The sequence below is a fragment of the Lepidochelys kempii genome, chromosome 1 (genome assembly GCF_965140285.1).
Source record: "Lepidochelys kempii isolate rLepKem1 chromosome 1, rLepKem1.hap1, whole genome shotgun sequence".
Lineage (NCBI taxonomy): Eukaryota > Metazoa > Chordata > Testudines > Cheloniidae > Lepidochelys > Lepidochelys kempii.
This window is the reverse complement of record NC_136380.1, coordinates 122,415,682-122,442,703: the sequence shown is the minus strand read 5'-3', so window position 1 is coordinate 122,442,703 and position 27,022 is coordinate 122,415,682. Positions and strand designations below refer to the sequence as shown.

Sequence of the window (27,022 nt, the reverse complement as noted above, 5' to 3'; positions counted from 1 at the left end):
ATAGAACACACCACTAGTTTGGGGTGTTTGCCCTGTTTCTGATGGTCTGCCCTGAGGTAGGCACTCATGGTCATGAGCCACTCTAGGCAGCGTGACAATTTTAATCTAAACCAACCCAGTGCTATGTTTGAACTGAAGTAATTGTTAACTCTAGTTAATGTGGCAAGCTGCTGGGTACTGTCACTTTAAAGGAGCAAAGGAACCTTTTTATTTCTCTGAGTGGTCCAGGAGAGGGCTGGACACTTCAGAAAGAGACAGTTCTGGTGAAATTCAGGATGGGAAGTGTGTTGGAGTCCTCTTGTCAGGTGTAACCAAAGGTGGTGGAAACCAGCATGGGGTTGTTGTTGTGGCAGCCTGCTGGGATCAGAAGCGCTGAACCAGGGCTGCACAACACAGAGTTATTCAGGATACTGCACGCTTGTCTGCTGTCTGTTGGTGTCCAGGCAGTAAGCCCCTACAGCACAACATATAAGTCACCTAGAGTTACTGGGCAGGTGGTGAGACAACTCCTTACTGGTCTGGATTACACCACAAAATGTGACAATAAGTATTATCTCCATTGTACATATTGGAAAACTGAGGAAGTGACTTGCCCAATGACAGGGAGCCAGTGTCAGAGCTAGGAATAGAGGTCAAGAACTCCAATTCCAAATCTAAGCCTAAATCACTGGACAACACCCTCTTAGCTTCAACTGTTTATTGCACTAATATATTATTTCTCCATTTTCATGTGCATTCAAATATATCTATATTTGAGGACTTCAAAGCAATCAGATGATTTTTAAATAAATAAAATGGTAAAAGCTATGCATTATTACCTCTCAATCCTAAACTTTAAGTGCTTAAGTGGCCATTACTCTGCGTAAAGGAGCATAAGTAGGAACAGTCAGGATAAATACTGTTTTAAAGAACACTTTCAGTTATCTGTCAAGAACAATAGAGAAAATATACAGTATTTCAAACAATTCTACACATATAATATGCCCTGCATTTCTCAAGAGTTTTGCTCTCTCTTGTTTAGAATTAAGAGGATTTCATAAAAGCAGATGTGTTACTGAGCAGCTCATCTTCCTGTTGCTTATTCCTCACCTGAAATAATAATCCTTTTTGTGATATCACAATAATCCATTAACTGTGATAGAACAAACGAAGGATTAGAAAATGGATAAAGAATAAAAAACAGATGACCTATGTGATAGCTAGTGTTTGAATTCAAATATAATTAGAAATAAAAAGTGAAAGAGACTGTGTGTGTATCATAATGTCTAAGAATTGATTTTTCTAAGTTATCACACTATAAGTTCTCTACCATGTTTCTCCCAGCAGTGAAAACATTTGAAGGAAACTCATTGCTGACTACAGTTGTATTTCTTCTCCCCTGTTCATTTCCAATTAATGAGAAAACTAATAGAGCCTTATGGACTTCTAAACTCATGGCAGGCAGGTTTGCTCCAAGATTGACTGGAATTCTTTTCTAATATACATTATGAAATGGGGTGATCATTGTCTCAGTTGACTGTACAAACAAATTAAAACTATGTTTGTGAGTTTATACAAAGCACATTACCACATTAGCTGCTTTGGATGGCTTCAGCCGATACTGTTATTAAATGTCATAATAATTTATTTCAGAGAGTCTTCTATCAATGGCACCTTCCCTCATCCTCTTCCCCTTTCAAAAACAAAAACGTTCAGACATAATCAGAGCTGGAAAACTATGCACAGCAAACAGCTGAATGAATTTTACACCTTTTCCTGTTCTGAATTATCCATGCACAGACTGATTTTTGTAAATACATTTGCTAATTGTTAATAGAACTTCAATGAACACTTTATGCAAATACATTTCAGCCTGTGGTTTCTTGGATTGCCTTACCCGTCTTTCAATATTCATAGGGGTGGGAATATACCACTTACGTCACATGGTATTGTTTCTTTTTCATGACTGGATGAGAGACTTTATTATCAACATGTGCATGAACAGTGAATACTTATGTTTGCATGTTAGTATGGAAATTCATATAAAGAAGAGTCATTTCCCAGAATTCATGCAACAAATGCTCATTTACACAAAGCTAATAAAAAAGGGGTGGGGATCAGGTCAGTTCAAGGAACAATTAGCCAGGCACAATAATGTTACTGAATGGGGGGTGGGGATTGTTTTGTTTAGGGTGGGGTTTTTTTTGCTATTTGCTAAAATTCTAATCATAATAATGCTGGCCCTATTAATCCCCCATTTTAATCCTACAGAAGTGACTTGGAATTTTGCTATTGTCTTCAGTGGGAACAGGATCACTACTACTATTCACTTAAGTAGTATAGAACGGAATTTCTCTCTGTCCCCCTGTTGTAAGAGCTTATGTCAGTATTAGTCATTTGCACTTACAGCACATTTCATCTGAGGATCCCAACAAGATGTTTTACAACTGTTAGGGCCTGCTCCTATTGCAGTCTGTGGCATATGGGCAGTGACCTCCAATTGCTACCCTTATGACATGGATAAGTATTATTTACAGAGCAGTAAACAGACACGTAAATTGGTAAAAGTCCTTTGCTCAAACCTACAGAGAAGAAACAGCTCACTTAGCCAAGCCAAGGAACTCTATTCTGAGATGTAGCCCAGAGAACTAGCTTAGCATTTTATTTCACTGAGCAGTAACGCAAGGAACCTACAAGCCTTTATCCTGTAAGATATTAGCTTAATCAGTTAGCATATGACATAAGTAAGTTGGCATAAGGCTTCAAGTCCTATGACCTTTAGTATAGATAAATGGCCCAAAAGTTACCCAGAGTTTTGGAGAAAAGAAAACACTTGCTTAAGAGGGGAGGTTTTACATAACAATACCAAGCAACTATAAGAATACTGAACTGAAACTAAGCTTGGATATTTTATGATAAACTATTGGGAGATGCTTAACCACAAACTTGTCTTGGCAATGAATCAAAGTATACGTCAATAGGTTAAATTCATTAATATATTAACCTATAGGATAAAAGGCAGTCCAATATTATTAGGGTGAGGAAGTTAGATATGGACAAGATAGGCTTGGCATTTGAATGAATATTCATAACAACCCATAGGCCCTCTAATATGTCAGACCATCATGACATGGGTTGCCATGATGGGCTGCCATCAGCTGAACTGGATCTGGACCATCAGACTCATTTGGCATGCCAGGGAAAGAGCTGGACCTTTATCTGTTAATACCAGATCCCCTAGAAAGGGTGTGAGTACTTGACCATATGTGTGAGGAATGATATAAGATATCAGCCTAACACTATTTTTGCTATCTGTTTATATGGTTTGGAGCCTTTCTGTCTTGACTAATTGTGCAAATAGAAGTGGTTAAAGCTTTGCTTTGCCTTCAGTAAGAGTATCTCCATTGTGGACACCAGGATTCCAAGCTAGATATTGAAGTTCATAACCTTGATTCTGTTGTGCCTGATTCTGGGACTAGAGTCCTACAATCCTCCAGCTATTTAAATCAGATGTAATTGGAAGTCAATATCCATCAGTCATCACTAAAGACCCAGGCTTCAGAGATTTGCTGGAGGCAATAACAGGTGAAAAAATGTTTGATAGTGAATAATTCCATAAAACTAAGTACACTACAGGCTCTCCCTCTTGTACTTATTATTTATGACCTGATATTAAAAAAAAAGGTTAGTAATTGTGTAGTTATTCTGAATGTGACTTAGGTTCCTTAATCACTGAGGTGCTTTCGAAACATTTAAGCAGTCTGTTTAACTAAAACTTTACAGAGTTAAAACAAATGTGTATAATAAGTAAAACCAGTCATGTACCTGAGCTACATCGATGATATTTTCATCTCTGGACTGATGACGTAAACTCCTTCATACATTTCCCCCACAACTTCAATAACCACCACCCATCCATTAACCTCTCTCTAGAACACTCCCACACCAGCATTAACTTCTTGAACACCATGATCAGTTTCAGCAATGGAACCCTCAGACAGCTATATACAAGAAACCCACGGATCGCCATATTTACCTTCACAGATACAGTAACTACCCCAAACAAACCCAGCAATCTGTTATCTACAGCCAGGCACTCAGATACCACAGAATATGCTCAGAGGAGAAACTCTGGGATATACGCCTTAAAACTCTTAAAACCGCCTTCACCAAACAAGGATACTCCACCAGAGAAGTAGATTGCATCATGGTAGGGGTCACCCAAATACCCCAAGATAACCTGCTTTGATACAGAAATAAAAACCCCTTCCCACTACACATCACTAGTGATCTCCTAGCACCCCTCACTGGAACCCATATGGGGTACCACCAAATAATTACAACTCTCATTCAATGGGGACCACACCCTGAAATAAATTGTTCCTGAACCCCCTCTTCTGGATCTTCAAACAACCCCCTAACCTCCCCAAGGTCATTATCAGAAGAAAGTTCCCCACAGACCAGGACACACCCTCTCAAAGTGGCACCAGACCCTGCCAGAACACCGGATGGAAAACCTGTAGGCATGTTTCCACTGCTAAATGATCAACAACCCCCACAACACACCTTTCAAGATCCAGGAATCCTACACACGCATATCACAGCATGTGGTGTTCCTCATCCAATGCACTAAATGCTCCAACATCAACCATGTGAGTGAAACAAGACAATCGCTACACTCTCAAATGAACTCACACAGAAAACGATAAATGACAAAAATACCATATTACCCGTCTCTGAACACTTTTCACAAAAAGAAAAGGAGTAGTTGTGGCACCTTAGAGACTAACCAATTTATTTGAGCATAAGCTTTCGTGAGCTACAGCTCACTTCATCAGATGCACACTGTGCTACTGTGTAGCCTTGCCTACAGTCAGCCCCCCAACCTGAAACAAATACTCACCAGCAACCACATACCACACAACAGAACCACTAACCCAGGAACCTATCCTTGCAACAAAGCCCGTTGCCAACTGTGCCCACATATCTATTCAGGGGACACCACCACAGGGCCTAATAACATCAGCCACACTATCAGAGGCTCGTTCACATACACATCTACCAATGTGATATATGCCATCATGTACCAGCAATGCCCCTCTGCCATGTACATTGGGCAAACTGGACAGTCTCTACGTAAAAGAATAAATGGACACAAATCAGATGTCAAGAATTATAACATTCATAAACCAGTCGGAGAACACTTCAATCTCTCTGGTCACTCGATTTCTGATCTCAAAGTGACTATCCTTCAACAAAAAAACTTCGAAAACAGACTCCAATGAGAGACTGCTGAATTGAAATTAATTTGCAAATTGGATACAATTAACTTAGGCTTGAATAGAGACTGGGAATGGTTGATTCATTATAAAAAATAACCTATTTCCCCTTGTTTATTCCTTCCCCCCCACACACACACACTGTTCCTCAGACGTTCTTGTTAAACCCTGGATTTGTGCTGGAAATACCCCACCTTGATTATCATACACATTGTAAGGAGAGTGATCACTTTAGATAAGCTATTGGTAATTGGCAGGAGAGTGGGGTGGGGGGAGAGAAAACCTTTTGTAGTGATAAACACCCATTTTTTTCATCGTCTGTGTGTATAAAAACATCTTCTGTATTTTCCACAGTATGCATCCGATGAAGTGAGCTGTAGCTCACGAAAGCTTACGCTCAAATAAATTGGTTAGTCTCTAAGGTGCCACAAGTACTCCTTTTCTTTTTGCGAATACAGACTAACACGGCTGTTACTCTGAAACTTTTCACAAAGTGATCACTCTATATCTGACCTCTCAGTCCTCATTCTCAAACAAAATCTGCACAACGCCTTCAAAAGGTGAACATGGGACCTTAAATTCATAACTTTGCTAGATTCTAAAAATCATGGACTGAATAGACACACTGGATTTATGGTTTATTACAAAAATCTATAAACCACTACATCCATCACCAGACTCCCCCACCCTCTTTTCCCCACTATGACTGGAGAGGTGTTAACAGGCCACATCACCTAGAATGATCGCTTGAAATAGGTGATAACTACTTATTCTAAACAATTTTTTCCACCTTGTATTTAGCTGTGACATTGAGTATATTTCCCAGACCTGAAGGAAGAGCTCAAAAACTTCTCACCAGCAGAAGTTGGTCCAATAAAAGATATTACCTCATACACCTTGTCTCTCTAATATTATGGGACCAACATGGCTACAACTACACTGCATATAAGTAAAATAGTGACTCATGATATTAATATGTTGCATTTATATAGTACATTTTTATGATGATCTCAAAATCTTTACAAACAATTAGGTCTCACAGCTTCCTTCCATTCTAGTAGTGATGACTAAAATAAGGAAGAGTGACTTGTCAAAAGTCAAACAGCTGATTAGTGAAAGAGTTGAAAATAAAATCCAGCTGTCCTGTTTTCAAGTTACCTGCTCTAATCACTTCTATTCATATTGTGGTAAAACCCAAATTGTCCAAGAAATAGTTCTGCACTAACACAGAGAAGACACAGTCCTGCTCCAAAAAGCTTAGAAGAAAGACAATAACAGACACTGCAAAAGGTTTGAGGTGATATAAGGAGATGTAGCCTTGTTATGAGTGTTAGTAAAATAAATAATCTGACTATTGTACTCATGTTAATTTATTATCCCACAATTCCCATTAAAGTGAATGGACTTGTCACAAGGTCTTTCAATTTCTCAGCGAGTTGTAGTCATGAAACGCACCAACAGACACTAGCAGGATATTGCCTGTGTACATCAAGATGTTATTGCATGAATGATGAACCATAAAAATAATTTACAGAAGTCTGAATTTAATTGACCATGCTGTCAGCCTCTCTTACAAGTGATTGTAGGCAAACCTTAATGATTGAAATTAAAAGCCCCTGATTGTAACAATATTGCAATCACTCTTTGTTGTAATACACTCTTGATTTTGTCTGAATGATTAGAATGGTAAGAATTCATACCTGAGGATGTTGTACACACATCCACCACTTACAAAAGAAAAGCAGAACTTTCACTACGGATCTCTGAAGAATTTGCTAGGGCAAGATAAAAGATTTATGAACAAGATTTATGAACGAAATAAAAGTCTTATCAGAACAGTATAAAAACAGAAAGAATACCGAATTCCTTGTAATAACATTTTTCCATATCTATTGTATTTAAAGATGCAGTGTTCTAGGATGTATTTTTATTTGTGTCCCTCATGTGCAATCCCAATTTTTACTTTATCTGTAACAATTTCATAAATTTTCCTTATTTCTTTAATGACAGATTTTATTACTTCCTTACCATGTTACTGTCACTTTGTCCTCTACTATTTGTATTGTTGAAAATGGCAATAAAAAATAATGAACATGAAGATGATGAGACTTTCAGTTCTTAAAGAGGCACAAGACTTTATTTGACTCTCTGTATTGGCAAATCAACAATAACATAATACAGCTCACAACTAAACTGGTAGAGCATTTGAGAGAGCAGAGCAAATTGAAAAATTCCACTTCTCCTATAAATCTTTTACTGCTCCTTGAAATGTGATCTGAATATCTTGTTGACAGTCACTGCAACTGACATCAGTAGGAATTCATCGGCTAGATGCATTCTGAACATTTGTGGGTTTCAGGTGAAGAAAAGGAGAGTCCTCCACTTGTATTTTTCATCTCTCAGCTCCCACTGAAAATCACAGCAGTTCCTTATGTACCATACTGTGCATTCTGAGGCCTTTCTGCACACTGCACACTGGAAGACTTGCTCTTGGGTCATGTAGGGCAATTGCCCATATCATCTTAAGCAGCAGCACTACCTAAAGCGTGATTCACAGTATGAGCAACACAACCATCCCTCATTCCTCCTCTCCGGCAATTTGCAGACCACAGAACTTGACCTGAGGCATGCAGCCTCTCCAAAAATGTTGCATTGGTCTTAGCAGCTATGGTAGTTTGCTAGCCAACTACCACTTCCCCACTGCTGCTAAATTAAACTTAAAAAAATAATCCAGGAATGCAGAGTGAAAATTGTTCAAATTTTCTAGACTTTTCATAGATCCTAATACATATCAGTGAACCTATAAAGGACATACTGAGACTCAAGTATATTTGTGCCATGGTGCTGCTACACTTCTGAAGGTGCACTGCATACAGGTCTAATTACTCAAACATACCAACTCTCACAAATTTATCATGAGAGATGACATTTCTAAGTGAAATTAAGCCTCACTCATGATCTCGTGATAGAACTCTCAAATCTCAGGATTTTTTTCTATTGGCATGATTCTCATGAAGCTTCTCATTTTGCTCAAGCCCTGCCAGGGTGTGCTCGATCTCCTCCTTCCAGAACAGCGCCAGGAACCAGTACATCAGCTTGGTGAACAGCACCAGCATCCTGCCTGCCACAGCCGCTTGGCTGTGGGTGGGTCTGTGCCTCCTCCCTTGGCCCGGCCTAGGGAGCAGACTCCAGGCCCCACCACCAACACTGCCCCTGCTGGGCAAGAGGCTCTGCTGTGCTTAGTCAGCTGGGCCATGTCCCCCTGGCTCTTGTGCAGGCTGGGCCTGCCTCTGACCACACCCCAGACTGGGCCTGGCCCCACCCACCCCATCCTGAACCCTAGCTCCTACCCCCTAACCCAGACCAGGCCTGCCTCCTATGGCCCCCCTCCCCAGGGCTTATCTCCTCCACCTCGATCCTACCCACCCCATGCCTATCCTCCCCAGGGCCAGGCCTACCCCTCCACACACACACTTAGGGGCCTAACCCCACTCCCTACCCAAGGGCCTAACCCCCTCTCCTCCAGCCCCCGCACACACACTATGAAACCAAGGTTTGCTTACATAACATTTCACTATATTGCCTTTAGTTAAGGTGCCCCGTGACATCCAGAGCTTGGGCTCTGACAAATTAAAATGTAGCACCATTGCTAAAAGAAAATCTGCCATTGTAAGCTTAAAATGAGATGCATAGCAATGCGGTGAGAACAGGTAGGGTTTTTAAACATACCACACAACAGAACCACTAACCCAGGAACCTATCCTTGCAACAAAGCCTGTTACCAACTGTGCCCACATATCTATTCAGGGGACACCATCACAGGGCCTAATAACATCAGCCACACTATCAGAAGCTCATTCACCTGCACATCCACCAATGTGATATATGCCATCATGTGCCAGCAATGCCCCTCTGCCATGTACATTGGGCAAACTGGACAGTCTCTACGTAAAAGAATAAATGGACGCAAATCAGATGTCAAGAATTATAACATTCATAAACCAGTCGGAGAACACTTCAATCTCTCTGGTCACACGATTACAGACATGAAAGTTGCTATATTACAACAAAAAACTTCAAATCCAGACTCCAGCGAGAGACTGTTGAATTGGAATTCATTTGCAAATTGGATACAATTAACTTAGGCTTGAATAGAGACTGGGAGTGGCTAAGTCATTATGCAAGGTAACCTATTTCCCCTTGTTTTTTCCTACCCCACCCCCTCCTCAGATGTTCTTGTTAAACCCTAGATTTGTGCTGGAAATGGCCCACCTTGATTATCATACACATTGTAAGGAGAGTGATCACTGTAGATAAGCTATTACCAGCAGGAGAGTGGGGTGGGAGGAGGTAATTTGTCATGCTTTGTGTGTATATAAAAAGATCTTCTACACTTTCCACAGAATGCATCCGATGAAGTGAGCTGTAGCTCACGAAAGCTTATGTTCAAATAAATTGGTTAGTCTCTAAGGTGCCACAAGTACTCCTTTTCTTCTTGAGAATACAGACTAACATGGCTGTTACTCTGAAACCAGGTTTTAAAAAGTTTTTGTAAAGCATTTTCAGATGTAGTAATATCATTTTTATAAAGAGCTCTGGCCTATTAGAAATTATATACACCACTAATGAAGTTTATAAACCAACCGTCAATATATCTAGATTGGTCTATAGTTGAAAAAAATAGCAACTCACGATTTATATACCAAATCTCTTGATTTTTAGAGTTTGTCTCTTGATTTATGAGACAGTGGGGTTAGCAACACTGAATTACTTGAAAGTTAAAATCTCATGACTGCACTGAAGGATGCAGACACTTTTAAATAGAACATACTTTTGCCAGTGCTTTGTCCATTAGAATTGAGCCTTGCATATCTTCAGATTATATACACACAGACAGATCAGAGATGGGCTGCACCAGCCACGCCTTGGATTTGGTAAACTGTTGTAGCGTTTAGCCATTCCAATGACAGAACCAAAACAACTGAATGAGACCCACCCTCTCCTTTCGCTCTCTGCCCCACCCCCTTCCATTCCTCAGTTAGGCATCTGAGCACCCCTCAAATACATCCACTTGGTGACACACCCACATGTGCAACCTCCTGTTCCTGAAGTCTTGTACCTTCTAGTAAGGGGAGGAAGAAGAGTAGCCACTGATCCGAGAAGGGGGGCAGGGAGATGAAGGAGGAGCTAAGAGATGGGATGAAAGAGGAGAAACATATGGGTAAAGGATGGATGGAAAATGTGAGGCCTACCCTCAAAATGGAGGAGTTATTCTTACGCGCACACACATTTTTATATATATAGCAACTCTTTGAAGGTCAGTCTATATATATATATACACACAGTAAACCCTAGAGGACACACCCAAAAGTAAAGGACATGGAATTCTCATTTCAGAGGAAATTTCCAAATTTCAGATAACTAGGGTTCAGCTAATTGGTATACTCCTATATAATTCATACATGCCAATAGCAAACACTAAATTTTGAAACATCGTGTTTTCACAAGTTCATAGCTTTCCGAAAAATTCCTTTTGGGCTGAACCATTTCAGATCTAATCTCCACCCAAAAGGTAATTCTCCTGCCTGCCCTGACTGCTAGCTTCAACGACAGCCTATAAAAACTCCCACAGTCCCCTTTTGTCTCCTAAATGAGAAATGGATTAGACTCTGAACCCTCACTACTGCTGCACTCCCCAGCAAGGATCACAAGGAAGGACTGGGAAAGAGTTTCCAACCTATTGTGAACCTCCCTATCCCCACCCTACCGGACATGCACATTTGGGGGGCAATCAGCAACCTTTTCTAAACATGGAATTAGAAAAGGGCCTTAACCGAAATCCTGATACAAACATAACAAAATTGTAGCGGGGAGACGTGTTTCAAAACTGAACTGGGGTCCAGAGCTGACTACTGGAGTTGGCTTTTCTCTATAATAAGCTGAGCAAAAACCTGCAAATCTGATGTGTTTGAATTCTACATCTGAATTTTGTGCCATAGACCCATCTCTAATTCTCAAATCTCATATCTTCCTGCTTGTTATAAGTTCACATCTGGCAGTGCGATTGTTGCTGCTCCTGGCATTTGTCACGGAGAGCTTTGGCTTAATCTTTTGATGAAGCAACAGGACGCAGTGCAGGCAACTTTGAAGCAGCACTGGAAGACTGACCTTCAAAGATTTATATGAGAAATATTTCTGAGAAGAGGGGAAAAAAGCAGGAGTCTGGGTGCAGCTCTTTACAGTAAGTGAAGAACAGAAACACACTCACTTTCTTTGAAATCCCTTTTTCTGTAGTGCATGATGAAAATATGCATAGGCGGCGAGTTATATGGGCCCATGCTCCACCAATATTCAGGATCGTGGGTCCGGCTCCACCAATGTTTGGGCTTATATTTTCAGAGCCGTCCCATCCATAGGATGGACTGGGGCAACCTCCCCAGGCCCTGCACTTTGGGGGACCCCACACTTCAGCAGGGACCTGGGGTCCAAGGTGGCCTGGGTGGCTAGCAGGGGGCCTGGCACTGGTAGCAGCGAGCAACCTGGCCCAAGCCCACCCCGCCTCTTCCCCGCCAAACCCCGGCCTCTTCCCTTCCCTGCTCTGCCCCCACTCCATCCTCTCCCCCAAATCCCTCCCCACCTCTTCCTGCCCCCATTCCGCCCCTTCCCCCAAGTCCCCGCCCTGCCTCTTTCCAGCTTCTACCCTCCCCCAAGTGATGCCAGGAGTCAGCGGGATGGGGTGGAGCCAAGCGGGGTGGGCTGGGCTGGATCACTCACTGCTGCTGGCGCCAGACCCCCTGCTAACCTCCCAGACTGCCCTGGACCCTGCATCCCCCTGAAATGCTGGGCCCACCAAAGTGCGTGGCCCGGGGCAGTTGCTCTGGTCTGGGACGGCTCTTCCTGGACTCGTTCTGGGGGTCCACCACCAAAAATTATACAAACCTGAAAATATGGTCTGGAGATAAAGGCAAAGAACTTTACTTTTGTTTTAGTTAGACACATTTACCAGAAATCCTAGGCAGATTCCTCAGCTGGAAAGGAAATGACAGAGATCCTATGTAGAGGAACACCTTCCTGATTCCCCATATCTCATTCCTCCTGAGGGGATCTGCCATGGCAAAGGTACCTCTGAACAACGCAGACAACACCATCCAGCAGCTGGTGAAGAAGTGGATGTTTCTTCCCCAGAGGGCCAGCAATGAAGTGGTGTATGTCTCGCAGAGGCAGGGCAGCGCCAACATCCCTCGAATGGGTGATCTGTGCGACGTTGCCGTGATAACTCACAGCTTCTGCCTTCTGACATGCCCAGATGCCACAGTAAGGAACATCACAGAGAGTGCTCCACAGGATGCCGTCAAGAAACAAATCACCAAGATGTCACCACCTACCTGAGCGGCTCACTGGAAGGTGAATTTGGAAGAGAGGGGAGACTTTGCTTTGCTCTGGACTTGTGCCCGCAATGCTATGCGACGACTGGAAAAGGTTATCGGCTGCCACTGGACGTGATGCGAGGAACGCCAGGAGCTGGGAGTCCTGGTGCCACAGGTGAAGAATACAGATCACACTATCATCACTCCAAGAGTTAGAACCATGCTGGAGAGGACCCTGAAGGATGCCATCTGCTGCCAATACATGGAAAACCTGAAACGGAAGCCGGACCAGGGTGAGGTGTTCGAGGTGACGTGCAAGTGGGACGCCAGCAATCACTTCCTCCCTGGGGGCAGCTTCACCCAATTTGCTGACAGGATGTTCATCCACAGGGCCTGGCTCAACTGCATCCCACTGAACAGAGCTGTCCGCCACAGGAATCAGGACAAGTGATGCAGGAAGTGCGGCTACACCAATGAGACACTCCCCCACATCCTCTAGCTGCAAGCCCCATTCGAGACCTTGGCAGCTGCTACAAAATGCCATCCAAGATCGCCTGGCCAGATCCCGCCACCCATGGGGAAGGTTGCTGTAAACTCTGCCCTCCCCGGAACAGACAGCAACTGTGACCAGACATAGTCATCACCAACGAGGACCAGAAAAAGATCATCATGGTGGATGTCACAGTGCCATTTCAGAACAGGACCCCGGTCTTCCATGATGTCCGAGCTCGAAAGGTAGAGAAATATGCCCCTCTGGCTGAAACCTTGAGAGCTAAGGGTTACCAGGTCCAGACACATGCACTGATCGTCAGAGCCTTATGCACATGGGACCCAGCAAGGAGCGAGTGCTGAGAGAATGCAGAATCAATCGATGCTATGCTTGGCTGATGTGGCAACTCATGGTGTCAGACACCATCAGGTGGTTGAGGGACATCTCCATAGAACACATCATTGTTGAGGGACATCGGCAATACCAGGAGGGATGAGCTGGAGTGCCGATGAGAAGCGCAGTCAGGAAAGTAACAAATACTTTCCTCATGGATTGTATTTTCTAAATGGACAACCAACCTAATTCTCAATTACTGAGGGACAATCTCTATTCATTGATATATTTTGCTTTCCACAACCAAATCTCCTTATAAACTTTTCATGAGTGATGTACCTGAGTATTCAGATTCTAATATCTAAACTGTATTGTTAAATCTATTCACTTAAATTTGGATTATTGCTGATTATGTACTTTATGTATCATATAACTTTTAAAAACTAACTTTGTATTTGTAGATAATCTAAGCACTATACCCAGATGTACAGACACTTTTCCCAACCTATGCATTATTTAATTTTTTAACATTAGCTTTAATAACATTTTTAAATGGTTTTTATCTGTTAAAAATTAGGGTGAAATTCTATTGTTAGATAGGTAACTGGACAATAATATTTGTAAACAGAGGGGCATGTTGATTTGGTGATTAGGGTGCAGCACCAGGAAATTATTCCTTGCTAAGCCATAGATTTTCTGTGTGATCCTGAGTAAAGTAACTTATAGAGCTGGATGGAAATTTGTGTATATAATTTTCAAAGTTTTCCTTAGAATTTTATTTGGGGTTTGGCAACTCAAATGTAAGTGTTTGAGGTTTAAATCTCTAGTAGGTTGAGCAACATATTGGCAAGAAACAAAGTTTTCAGTTTCTGCTTTTCAGTTGATAACCTTCCCCCCACTCCCCAAAAAATCATTTAAGCAAATAGCCATTTCCCATTGAAAAAGCATGTTGACAGAAATTTTTGATCATCTATAGTCATTTAGCAGAATTTGTTTCCCTATCTGTATAACAACGTGGATAACAGTACTTGCTATGGCTCCTGGTGAGGCAGGGCTAACTTTATTATTTGTAAAGCATGGAGATTGTCAGGTAGAAAATACTAAAGAAGGGCAAAATATTTTATTATTGTTAATTTAAAAACTGTCAACACTGAGATAGGTTCATAAATATTTTAAAGCAGAAGTAACTCTAAGCTCTACAGGTTTAAGAGCTTTCCCAGGTCTGTATAGTTCAACTCGAATAGTTGGCAGTATTACTGTACACGTGTCTTAACAGCCTTCAGTTTAGCATTACCTGAATAAATCTTGTGGCACTTTAGAGACTAACCAATTTATCTGAGCATCCGATGAAGTGGGCTGTAGCTCACGAAAGCTTATGCTCAAATAAATTGGTTAGTCTCTAAGGTGCCACTAGTACTCCTTTTCTTTTTGCGAATACAGACTAACACGGCTCCTACTCTGAAACCTGAATAAATCTTGTTTTCCAATGCACTGGGACATGCTATCCATTGAAAAAAAAACACATGGATTACATTTTCCAATGTAAACAAGAACCTTTTCATCTGTAACTACAGCCCTGTTTCAGATGGGTAAATTGTTGCATGTCTGAATTTAATAACAATTCAAGATTGTCAAATAACATAGATTCATAGATATTTAGGTCAGAAGGGACCATTATGATCATCTAGTCTGACCTCCTGCACAATGCAGGCCACAGAATTTCACCCACCACTCCTAAAAAAGACCTCACACCTATATCTGTGCTATTGAAGTCCTCAAATTGTAGTTTGAAGACCTCAAGGAGCAGAGAATCCTCCAGCAAGTGACCCGTGCCCCATGCTACAGAGGAAGGCGAAAAACCTCCAGGGCCTTCCAACATGTTCAAATGGAATTATTTAATCAGAGATGATCAGAGTTTAACACAACACTATACAGAATACAGAAAGAACAGATACATTACCACCCCTGCAGTAAGGAATAGAGCTGGCCTCTGTCTCTCTCTCCTCTGTAACTAGTGGGATGCTGTCAGTCTGCACTCCCCAGCTAGGGTTGCCAGGCGTCCAGTTTTCAACCGGACCATTAAAAGTCTGGTTGGCAGCACAGCAGGGGCCTGGGGCTAAGGCAGGTTCCATGCCTGCCCTGGCTCCGTGCGGCTCCTGGAAGTGGCCTCCAGGTCTTTATGGCCCCTAGGCGCATGGGGAGGCTCTGTGTGCTGCCTCCGCCCTGAGTGCCAGCTCTGCAGCTTCCATTGGCTGGGGGCATGACCAATGGGAACTGCGGGGGTGGGGAGTGTGCCTGTGGATGCAAGAGTAGCACACAGAACCTCCCTGGCCACCTATGAACCTAGGGGCTGCAGGGACCTGGTGACCGCAGTAAGCACTGGCTGGACCCTGCACCCCCTCCCACACACCAACCCCCTGCCCCAGCTTGGAGTCCCCTCTTGTGCCCAAACTTCATCCTGGAGCCCACACCTCCCCAACACCCTGCCCCGAGCCCCCTCCTGCATCCCAAACCCCTCATTTCTAGCCCCACCCAGAACATACCCCCAGCCCAGAGCCCATACCACCACCCTGCACCCCAACCTCCTTCCCCAGACCAGAGCCCTCTCCCGCACTCCAAACCCTTCATCTCCCACCCCACCCCAGAGCCCGCATCCCCTTCTGTAGCCCTCATTCCCCCTTCTGCACCCCAGCCCAGTAAAAGTGAGTGATGGAGAGAGGGGAGATGGAGCTTGCAAGGGCAGGGCCACAGGGTAGGGGCAGGGCCTCGGGGAAGAGGCGGGGCAGGGGGAGAAGCATGGGTGTTTGATTTTGTGAGATTAGAAAGTTGGAAACCCTGTCCCCAAACTAACTGTCTAGCCCTCTGTCTTTCCCAGGGTGTGAGACAAATAAACTCCTTTTTTTTTTTTAAGGGAAAATTGCTTTCCCATGATTAATTTCACTGTGTTCTATTTTTGACACTTTCATTTTACCTAATTAATATGGAATTTATTTTATGATATCTTTAGATTACCTGGTCAATAAGGTAAAGGAAATTCTAATCCAGTCATTATCATGAACAGATGTGAAACTGACAGTTCTTAATTAGTTAAGTCATTTTTTCAATGGATCTTTATTTCATCCATTACAGATAACATCTGCAATAACAAATTCCTCATATCAATCTCAGAACATAATTAGATCTGAGGCACCTCTTATCAATCACCCACTCTTGTTTATACCATATTTCTGTAGACACTTTTTATTAGTTTTCCCTAGACATCTATATTGCCACAAACATGGAGGCACCAGCAATAATGATGTATTATTATACACAATAGCAATAGCTGATCAGATGAAGTTCCTGAATACAGGTCAAGAATCAACACTTTAGGCCTTAAAATTCAAACACACTCTTTGCTAATATCACAAAGATTCTGGGAGAACAGTTAATCTGCAAATGAATTTAACATACAAGGAGAAGAGGACAAAAAAAGGTGAATATTTACTAACAAAGTCAATGCTAGGGGAGCGTGCCAGGCATGGCAAAGACAAGCCAAATGTGTGGGGGTTAAGAGGAGAGGAGACACTATACATGCCCTGTGCCTCCTGGAAGGGGGCAGGCCAGACTCAAACAAGTCAGTGCTAGTGGATGTTTATTAGTATTATATCTATTATGGCAATGCCTAAAAATGTCATTCAAGGATCAGGAGCCCATTGTGCTAGGCACTATACAGAGAAGAGGAGGCAATCCCTGACACAGGGATTTTACAATCTAGGTGTCAGACAGGGTGTATCGGATGGGCAAAATACAGAGGAGGACTTGGAAGGGCAAGGTAGCAAAACAGAGAGTGTCGCCCAAAGATGCACACTGGGGCCATTGGATCCAGTGACCTTCACACCCCCATCATGAGTGTAAAGCAGAGCTCAGGATTTATCTGGGATAGGAGCTGGTGTGACAGCTACAGGGCGGCTGCACAGACGTCCCACAAGCAGCCTGCAGATTGGGAATAAAATCTGCCCTCCCCAAATCTATTTCATGCCCTGCCCCAACCCTGGTTACTTTGTGCAAACAGGATAATCTTTCCTTTGTAAGTGGCTTCTACAAAGGATATTACCTGGTAACAGACTGTTTGTCCTCCCATGCTATTTACGTATTTGCTATTTACTAGCCAATACATGTGGCCATAAACCATCTTAGGCAGTATTGGGTCCATAGAAAGGATGAGGATAATCAATTTTTAAGTCTGAATTAACCCCCTCTAAAATAATGTTTTTTTATAGCTAGCAAGCCTTTAACTCAGGGGTTCTCAAACTGGGGGTCGGGAGGTTATTACTTAGGGGGTCGTGAGCTGTCAGCCTCCACCCCAAACCCTGCTTTGCCTCCAGCATTTATAATGGTGTTAAATATATAAAAAAGTGTTTTTAATTTATTAGGGAGGTGGCACTCAGAGGCTTGCTGTGTGAAAGGGGTCACCAGTACAATAGTTTGAGAACCACTGCTTTAACTGTATGCTGGTACCTATGAGAAACTGTTCATTCTTTGGTGGTTTTTCACTATGAAAAAACACACATTTTATATAGTTATTTCTAATGAACATAGACATTTGCCAAAATTGGGTTCACTTTTAAATGTGTTCTTTTTCTGATGGACAGTATTGCGACACTGAGATCAGCTTTGGGGGAGGGGGGGGAAGCAAATCATCAAACCTTCCTAGATTCCCAAGGGCAAATTGTAAAATCTCTGAATGTGAATTTTTCAGCAATATTTCCTTGTTCCTAATTTCACCTCCATATCTGAATCTGCATTTCCCCCATTGTTATATTTTTACACTATGTAGTTTTGTTTGTTTGCTAATGTAGATATAAACTGTAGGCAGCAGCTACCCCCAAAGAAATAAAACAGACAGGGAGACACAATCATGTACAGTAGCTTTTTTTGGTGCTGATATACTTGGCTTCAAGAAAGAAGTGCATCACAGATGCCTACATACAGTTTTCAAGGCATAAGATAGAAACAGAGCTAGAAAAAACCCACCAATGTCTGTCTCTCACACACACACAAACCACACACACATGTAAGAGGTTGAATGAACATTGTTTACAAGACACTGCATGAATATGCCCTTCTATTGTCTAACTGTAGTGTATTTTTTTTTTTTTGCTTTTGATAGTTTTACTTCTGCTCTGGCTACTGATAGGCATGCAGCTTGGAGGACCCAGGAACCGGGTAGATAATGTAGGAACATAAGGTTGGGCTCTCACTCTCTTACTTCCTTATATGGGTGCCTAATCTTAGGCGAAGATGGCCCTTGATAATTCAGCATGAAAGGCTGGAGTTAGTGCAGAGCTTATATGTTGAAATATCAAGCACAAAGCTAATGGAATTCCAAAAAATCAAACTTGCTCCCATGACATTCATTTAGCTACATTACAAACCTTTTACATTTGCTGGAATAGCGTTTTTTTAAATAACCCTACTAGAGCCTGTCCAAAAGGGTGAAAAAAAAAATCATTGATAAACAATCAAATTTAGGAACTGCCATACATTTTAATCACAGTAACCTTTTTTCATGGAAAAAAAGTTAAAATTTTGAAAACTCTCAGTCAGCTCTACATAGTACATTATACATATGCAATACATCCAATTTAACATTTCTGGTGCAGCCTTTTGGAATATCCTGATTTAGACCGCTAGGTAGTTCAATATAAACAGTGTATGAATATTTGCTTATTGACAATAAATCAGTGGCAAGGAGGGGGCACTGAAAGGAAAGAAATCAAGAGCTGCTAGCCTTAGAGTGCTTCTAAACTCCGCTGGCTCTACCAGTGGAGTTGAAATTCTTTGATCTTGAGCCTATATACTATAGGCTCCACACCCACACTGAGTCTCTGGTATTTTTAACTTCTGAAGTTAAAGACTAATCATGAATGCTGGCCAATACCTAAGTTTAGGTGAAAGCAATTAATGAACTCATTGCTGACATCCTACGGAATTTTTTTTTTTAATTGGTAGACAGAATATTTACATTTATATTACATCTTGCTAGGAAAGGTGTATAGGTCAAACAGTAATTCTTTCCCTGATCTTCCAAGGTGCTGAGTATCCTCCATTCTCACCAACTTCTGCCAAAGTTGAGGGGGTCCAGCAGCTAACAGAATTAGGCCTCCTGTGCGTAAAATGAATTTAAACCCTGCAGACAATTGACAGTGTTTACTATGCAGCACAAGGAGCCTATCAGTCTTCCAAAAACACTTGTGCCAACCACTTTTTCTGCTGCCATTTTCTGCAAGGCCTCATTGTCCCAGCAGATTAGGAAGAGGTAGAATGACTACTTGGAATGATAAGTAATCAGATAATGATAAGAATGACTGACACCTACATATGCTTCTGGGAGTTTAAGAAAACTAAATTATATAATTTAAGACAACATGAGTGATCAACAGGTGAAAGTAAAACTTCAGGAGTGCATCATTAGTGCCTTCTAGTGAGAAGATTTTAAAAGTGAATAAATTAAAGCTGGAGAAAGCAGAAAGTGGGAATAATGAAGATTAAATAGAAATGAATGAAAAATGAAAAATACTTTTGTCAAAACAAGAGAAGAACAATCCAATTTACCCTGGAAATCAATAGGAAAAACCTTTGGGTTGTAATTTTAGGTGATTTTCTGGATAGAGTGCTATCAGTGAAAGAAGAGCGTCAAATAAATAGGGTCTCCAGTCCTAATGGCTCTGTGTTTAACAAGGTTTATCCTGTCTGGAAGGAAAACTAAGGATGCAATTTAATGTGAACACTGTGAAAGCGTGGTAGCTCAGGTAATTAAAAAACAAAAGAAAGCAACACATTCTTGATATCAAACCTAAACTAGGCTTAATTGATTTTCACTGTAATTGACATTTCTTATTACAGTGCCTAGAGAGAAGGCATGTAACATTGACTTGATATACTATGTAAATATATTGCATTGTTGTTGTTCAGCATTCAGTATGGACCCGATTCCAAGCCTAGTGAAGTCAGTGGAATTATTTCCAAAGGATTTTGGATTAGCCCCTATATCTGTTCTGTTAGAGATTATTATTATTGATGCTATGAGGATATTAAACAAAGCCCACAGTTTGGAAAGTGCATACATATTGTGTACGTACACATTCATATCTCTGACCTGCTCACAACATATATTGCAAAAAGAAAAGGAGTACTTGTGGCACCTTAGAGACTAACCAATTTATTTTTATTTATATTTAACATATATTGCACGTCCCAAACAAGGCATACAAACATGCATTCCCTCTCTCACTTCAGAACATATGGTCTAAAACTCCCCATGCACTGAAAGGACAGAAGACCTACTATCAACTTTAACTATGTATTACTAGGGCCCTACCAAATTCACAGCCATGAAAAACAGGTCATGGACCATGAAATCTGGTCTTGTGTTTGCTTTTACCCTATACTGTGCAGATTTCACGGGGGAGACGAGTGTTTCTCAAATTGTGAGTCTTGAGCCAAAAAGGAGTTGCAGGGGGGGTTGCAAGGTTATTTTAAGGGGGTTGTGGTATTGCCACCTTTACTTCTGCACTGCCTTCAGAGCTGGGCGGCTGGAGAGTGGTGGCTGCTGACTGAGGGCCCAGCTCTGCAGGCAACAGCACAGAAATACGGGTGGCAACATCATACCGTGACATCCTTACTTCTGCACTGCTGGTGAAAGGGCAGTCCCACAGTTACTACTGTGGAAGTTGGCAGCCATGTATATCAAATCACAACCATTGCAATGTCACAAGGCAGGAAGCCAAGGAACTCATGAGCTCTTGGACGATCACTCACTCATTTTGTGACCTACTAAGCGATTTAATTAGTCTGTCTTTCAGCTTCCCCATCTGTTTAATTATTAGAATACTAGCTAATGCCTCACTGGGGTGATGTACAACTAGGGTTGCCAGGTGTCTGGTTTTTGACCAGAATGCCCAGTCGAAAAGGGACCCTGGTGGATCCGGTCAGCACAGCTGACCAGGCCGTTAAAAGTCTGGTCAGTAGTGCAGCGGGGCTAAGGCAGGTTCCACGCAGCTCCTGGAAGTGGCTGATATGTCTCTGCAGCCCCTAGGTGCAGGTGCAATCAGGGAAACTCCCTGCCCCAAGCTCCGTCTCCACAGCTCCCATTGGCCATGGTCCCCAGCATGGGCAGCGTACTCTTCACAGAGCCACGGGCCACACCTCCACCTATGGGCGAGACATGGTGGTCACATCCAGGAGCAGTGTGGAGCCAGGGCAGGCAGGGAGCCTTCTTTAGCCCTGCTACACTGCTGACCAGGAGCTGCCTGAGGTGGCTGGAGCCTGCACACCAAAGCCCCTGCCCCAGGTGGAAACCGCCTCCTACACCCTAACTCCCTTCCAGACCCTGCATTCACACCCCAACCCCCTGCCCCAGGTCAGAACCCCCTCCTGCAACCAAGCACCATCCCAGATCCCACACACCCTCCCACATCCTAACCCCCTCTCCCAGCTTGGAGGGGCCCCCTCCTGGACCCTGAACCCCTCATTTCTGGCCTATCCCAGAGCCTGCACCCCCAGCTAGAGCCCTCACCCCCTCCTGCATCCCAACCCCCAGCCCCAGCCCAGTGAAAGTGAGTGAGGGTGTGGGAGAGCGAGTGATGAAGGGAGCGGGCTAGAGTGAGTGGGGATGGGCCCTCAGAGATGGGGCAGGGGTATTGGGTTTTGTGCAATTAGAAAGTTGGCCACCCTATGTACAACCTTAATTCTCACAATGTTTTGACGATACAGTGCAATATAATATTATTGCTTCTCATTTGTACCTATATCGTTATACTGGATGGGTCTAAATTCCAGTAGTTTCAAGTGGCCATAATATAGCAGCATTTATTTATCTGCAGCTGGCTTTGAACCTTGGGTTTTGGTGATTCATTAATAAAATGTGAAATTATAAAATCAAAGGAACAAGGGCTTGTATTATAAATATTTCTATGATGCCATCTTTTGATGTTTAAATGCATTAATTCTACCATTCTTGCTCTGTCAAAGCAGCAGAGGCGTTCTAGAACAAAGCATGCATGGGAGAAACAAAATGATTTCGGAAGTCATGCTGCAAAAATCTTCCTCCTAAGCTAATAATCAGCACTTTATCACATGATTCAACTGAAAAAGCATTGGCCCAAAAAAGCGCAGTAAGAGTACAATTCAGCAGAATTAATAGCACTAAGCGGGCATTTTCAATGAAACTCATTCTGTTACAAAGCTCTTAGACATGATTTCCACACATGGCACAACCACCATGTTCAAGTTCAATATCAAATTCATTACCACCACCCCCTAAAGAACTCTGCATAATGAACCAACGGATTCCAGATCAATCTTCCAGATGTTACTTAGTAGCTCTTAAAAAGGATAAGATTTTACATTTTATAAACCCTTGATTTCTATTATTCTGTTATTGATGATTTTTTATTAGAATAGTACCTGTAGTTGTAGTAAAATACGAAAAAAAATTGAGGGTGTTCAGTTTTCCTGGTTCATAGCATAATCTGATCCTCATCTGGGATCCGGAAAAAATTCTCTGTCCCCACCCCAGCCACCACTCCTTCCATGATAGCACGTCATGATTGGAGGTATGACAGAAGTATGGTGATTCTTATGCTTTTATTTTTCTATAATTATAGACTCAGTTCCAAACCCCAAATAACACTCCCTCCTTCCCCTTCCCCTTCCCCCCCGAATCACTTGGTTCCCATTCCCTTTATTGGGTGTCTAGGGTTATGTACAGACAACCAACTGATTTTTTTTTAAATAGACTGGTGTACTGATACCAGAAAATGGGTCCGATCATCCTCTCTCATGTTATAAGTAGGGGCTGCTGGGGATGAAATCTATGCAAGGAATCCATTGCAGAGAATTACCACACATCATTCTATTACTGGGGAATGCCAGCTTTGTCTGGCATTAGGGAAGGGAAGGAGATCTCCAAACCTTCTGGATCCTAGAGAACTTCTGTGGAAGACCAGAGCCATCCAGGAGAGGACCTGTGTCCCCACACTGGCTCTGGCCCTGGTCCTTAGTAAGGCCTCTCCCAAAGTTTCCTGGCAGGACCATCAGTGGATGACATGGAAAAAAGTAACACAGCCTGGAGATCTATTGCATTTCCGCAGTATGTTCTGCAGGGTCTCAGGTTGGAGACAGTGTGTGTCCCCTTGACTCTGTCCTCTTCCTCCCTAACCTTTCCCGTCTGGTCCACCCAGGTTTTTGCCCTGATGCAAAACAGACCCTGGATGCTCAGAGTAGGCTCTGCCAGGTCCAGGGTAGAGCGATCGTGTTATGGATATGGGCTCAGCAGCTTCCAAAGGAAAGCAGCATATCCGCTTGTTGAGTAGAATACATGGTGGGAGGGGAGGGATGATCTAGGTCAGAGATTTTTATCACTTAGTTTTGACTTAGGTTGAAGAAATGCAGGGCCTAGGGCTTGTCCTCATATAGGATACAGTTCTCACAAGCTCATCTACTGGGAGTGTAACAGCTGCAACAGGCTTTTTATTAAAAACAAGCCATAGCTGCCATAACATCCTCCAGCTTGCATGTTCAACCTTCCTAGAGCTTTATTCCACTGATTACCTCCAACTGGCTGGTCCTATGTCATTTCATTTAAAAAGCCTCAAAGGTGGCAGCTAGATTGCTCCATGTGCCCCCTTGCTGAGCCTGGAACAACTGATGATATCTAGAGCCCAGTTCCTCATTTCCCAGCACCTTATGAAGGCAGATAGAAACATAGAATAACAGGGTTGGAAGGGACCTTAGGAGGTCATCTAGTCCAACCCCCTGCTCAAAGCAGGACCAATCCCCAACTAAATACACCAGAGCAAAGTGTATACCAAAGGCTACCTTTCTGGTCTGGTAATGTTCTGCACCCTCCTTGCACAAGTGTCTGTGACTATATAGGGGACAAAGGAAAAGTGTATTGGGCCCCTACTGTATTCACCTTTTAAACAGCCTCCCTCCTGCCCCAACACAAACATGCACTTTTAAAAATGGAATTAAGTGTCTCGTGTTGGGATTCCTCTGAGATGTTTTCTACTTGGCTTATCCAGAATACCTTGTCCAGTTTTGAGACAACATTGCATTCAGTTCTCAGGGATCCAAAAATTCAGTTAGACTTCAGCTCATCACTCAGGTTACTTTGCTAGGCATGTAACAGCACTGTGCCCACACTGGCCAGGCCCAGGCACAGGGTGAAACAATACCAAATGATTTTGCACACTACATGGTTTATATACATTATTCCTAGCTGTTAACACCTATATTTCTTGAATCTAATTGGTCTGGACATTGTATGGATCATGTAACAGCCAATCATTTTGCAGACTGTGTAAGGACCAATCCTTCATGTCCTCACCTTATCTACATTTCAAGCTTATCAGTTCAGGGTGTTCCCACTTCTCAACCAGCCCAAGGACCCATCTCCAGCATACAGCGTGTCACACCCTTCTATACAGTTTAACCTGGCACTCAAATCAGGCTATACACAAGTTTACTCATGCCCAGCAAGATCTATGCCCATATCACATATTTCATAGAATTGCTGATGATCAAACCCCTTATTCAGTCCTTATTTAACAAAATGCCCTGTGATGGGGTACACTACCTATCTGGAGTTTTGAACTGTGTGGAAGGAGTCTTAATGTAGAATTCTGGGGTTCAGCTGGGGCACATTGGATGGTAACACAGTAACATGGACCCAAGGTTTGGGTTTGGTGCAAGGACTGGTAACATAAAAGTGGGTTTTTTTTGTTTTTTGTTTTTTTTAAGGTAGTGTAATTTTGGCTTGTGGTACCCCTGAAGGAAATGAGTGGCCCTTCTAAAGGAGAAATTAGATATACACAAGTATCCTGATAAAAACAATGGAAAAGACCAATGTGAAAAAAGTACTTGACAGTTTAGTTGACGTTTGAGAAAGAACAGTATTATATATAACATCCCCTTAAAGTGATGGGCAGCACTGGAATTATGTCGGAGCCTATTAGAGCCAAGTACCATATGGTGGGAAATCAGAGTAAATGGAAATGGGACCTTTAGTTTTTACCTGTGGCGAGGGAAAACTGGACACAAACTGCGGGGTCTTAATACCAATCAATCCGTTACGGTAACTTTACCATTGGGTATGTCTACACAGTGATGAAAGATTAACAGCACCGTGGGTTTTTCATCACAGGGCAGACATACACAGACAGCTGTGTGTTTATACACAAGTCCATATTTACAATCCTCTGAATATAAACAGTATTAGGTAATTTTACAAAATTAAGTCCTTAAATATAGGTTTCAATAGGAGGCTGCTGTATTACAACACATTCTTGTATGCTTATTTGAAAGAAAACAATGCAGACACTTTAGTCTGCAAAGCAGTATTTATTATTCATAATGTTCTGTTGTCTGGGTTCCCAGGTAACAAGTGCAGAAAATACATCAGGAGCATCACAGTGAAAAGAAACTCTGCGGCAACGCAGGCTGGAAATACATCCCTCTTGAACTCATGGTAGCCTTTCTAAAGGTCGTAAAAGAAATGATACACCTGGATGCCAAGCCACAAGCATTTCTTAATTTGAAAGTGTCACATTAAGCTTTTATTCCTAGGATATTTTATGAAAAGTAGTAGCATTGCTCTGGCTTTCCATGACGGGAGATGGTGATCGTTTCAAAGTCAGGAATTCTATGATGTTTTAATGAGAAAGATCCTATATGTGTAACTGACGTTTGTCTTTTGAACTGTTATGTAGTTATCCTTCAATTTCAGGGACATGTCTTGCTATGGGTAACCCCCTTTAACATTTGTAGTTTTCCGGTATTATGCCTCTGTTGGTGGATATTTTAGATTCCTCTCAGATAGGCAGAAAATAGCGATGTGAATTGTTTCTTTATACGCCTTTTCATTGTACCTCAGAATGGTTGTGATCAAACTAAACAATTTTATTGTCCCATAATTACACTTTAATTCTAACTTCACTACATTATTGCTCAAGTCAAATTCTAGCACAATTGCTTCTAACCCATACCAGCAAATCTACATGAGTTAAAGCTTTTTTAAAATACTCAGCAGCCAAGGGTTTTTAGAGGTGGAGATTTATTTCATATCAAGCAACTATAAAGCATCTTTCAGCTCAAAGAGATACCAAAGCAGTTAATGTTTTACACTTTAAAGCACTTGGGAAATCTCTTCAGGATCAAGGAGGTGCTTTATACATGTAAGGTGGTAAGTGGCAGCTTGGTGCTACCACCCTCATCTACATGAGCACTCCTTACTCCAGTAGTCCCTATAACACTCAGGTTTGCAGAAGGGGAGTACACAGTGGAGGGCTATTTCCAGTGCTGAAGATCACAGGAGGTGAATATTTCAAGGAAACTGATTCAGATGGACCCAGACATGAACTAACAGTCATCTTAGAATTAATTGCATTTCCACTGAACAATAATTAAAGTTTCAATTCAAATGTGATTATGGCACAATAAAGTATTTTAGAGTTTAGCCACAACCATCCTGAGCTACAGTCAAAGAGCAGGAAGCAACTGCTCCTGGCATCCCAACACTGTCTCAAAAT

General features: G+C 42.3%; 1 protein-coding gene across 1 annotated transcript in view; it reads right to left on the bottom strand.

The window, feature by feature from the left end:
* Nucleotides 1-27,022, bottom strand: part of GABRG3 (gamma-aminobutyric acid type A receptor subunit gamma3) — a 529,026-nt gene that overhangs the window by 407,731 nt on the left and 94,273 nt on the right. The gene's annotated exons all lie outside the window — the stretch shown is intronic.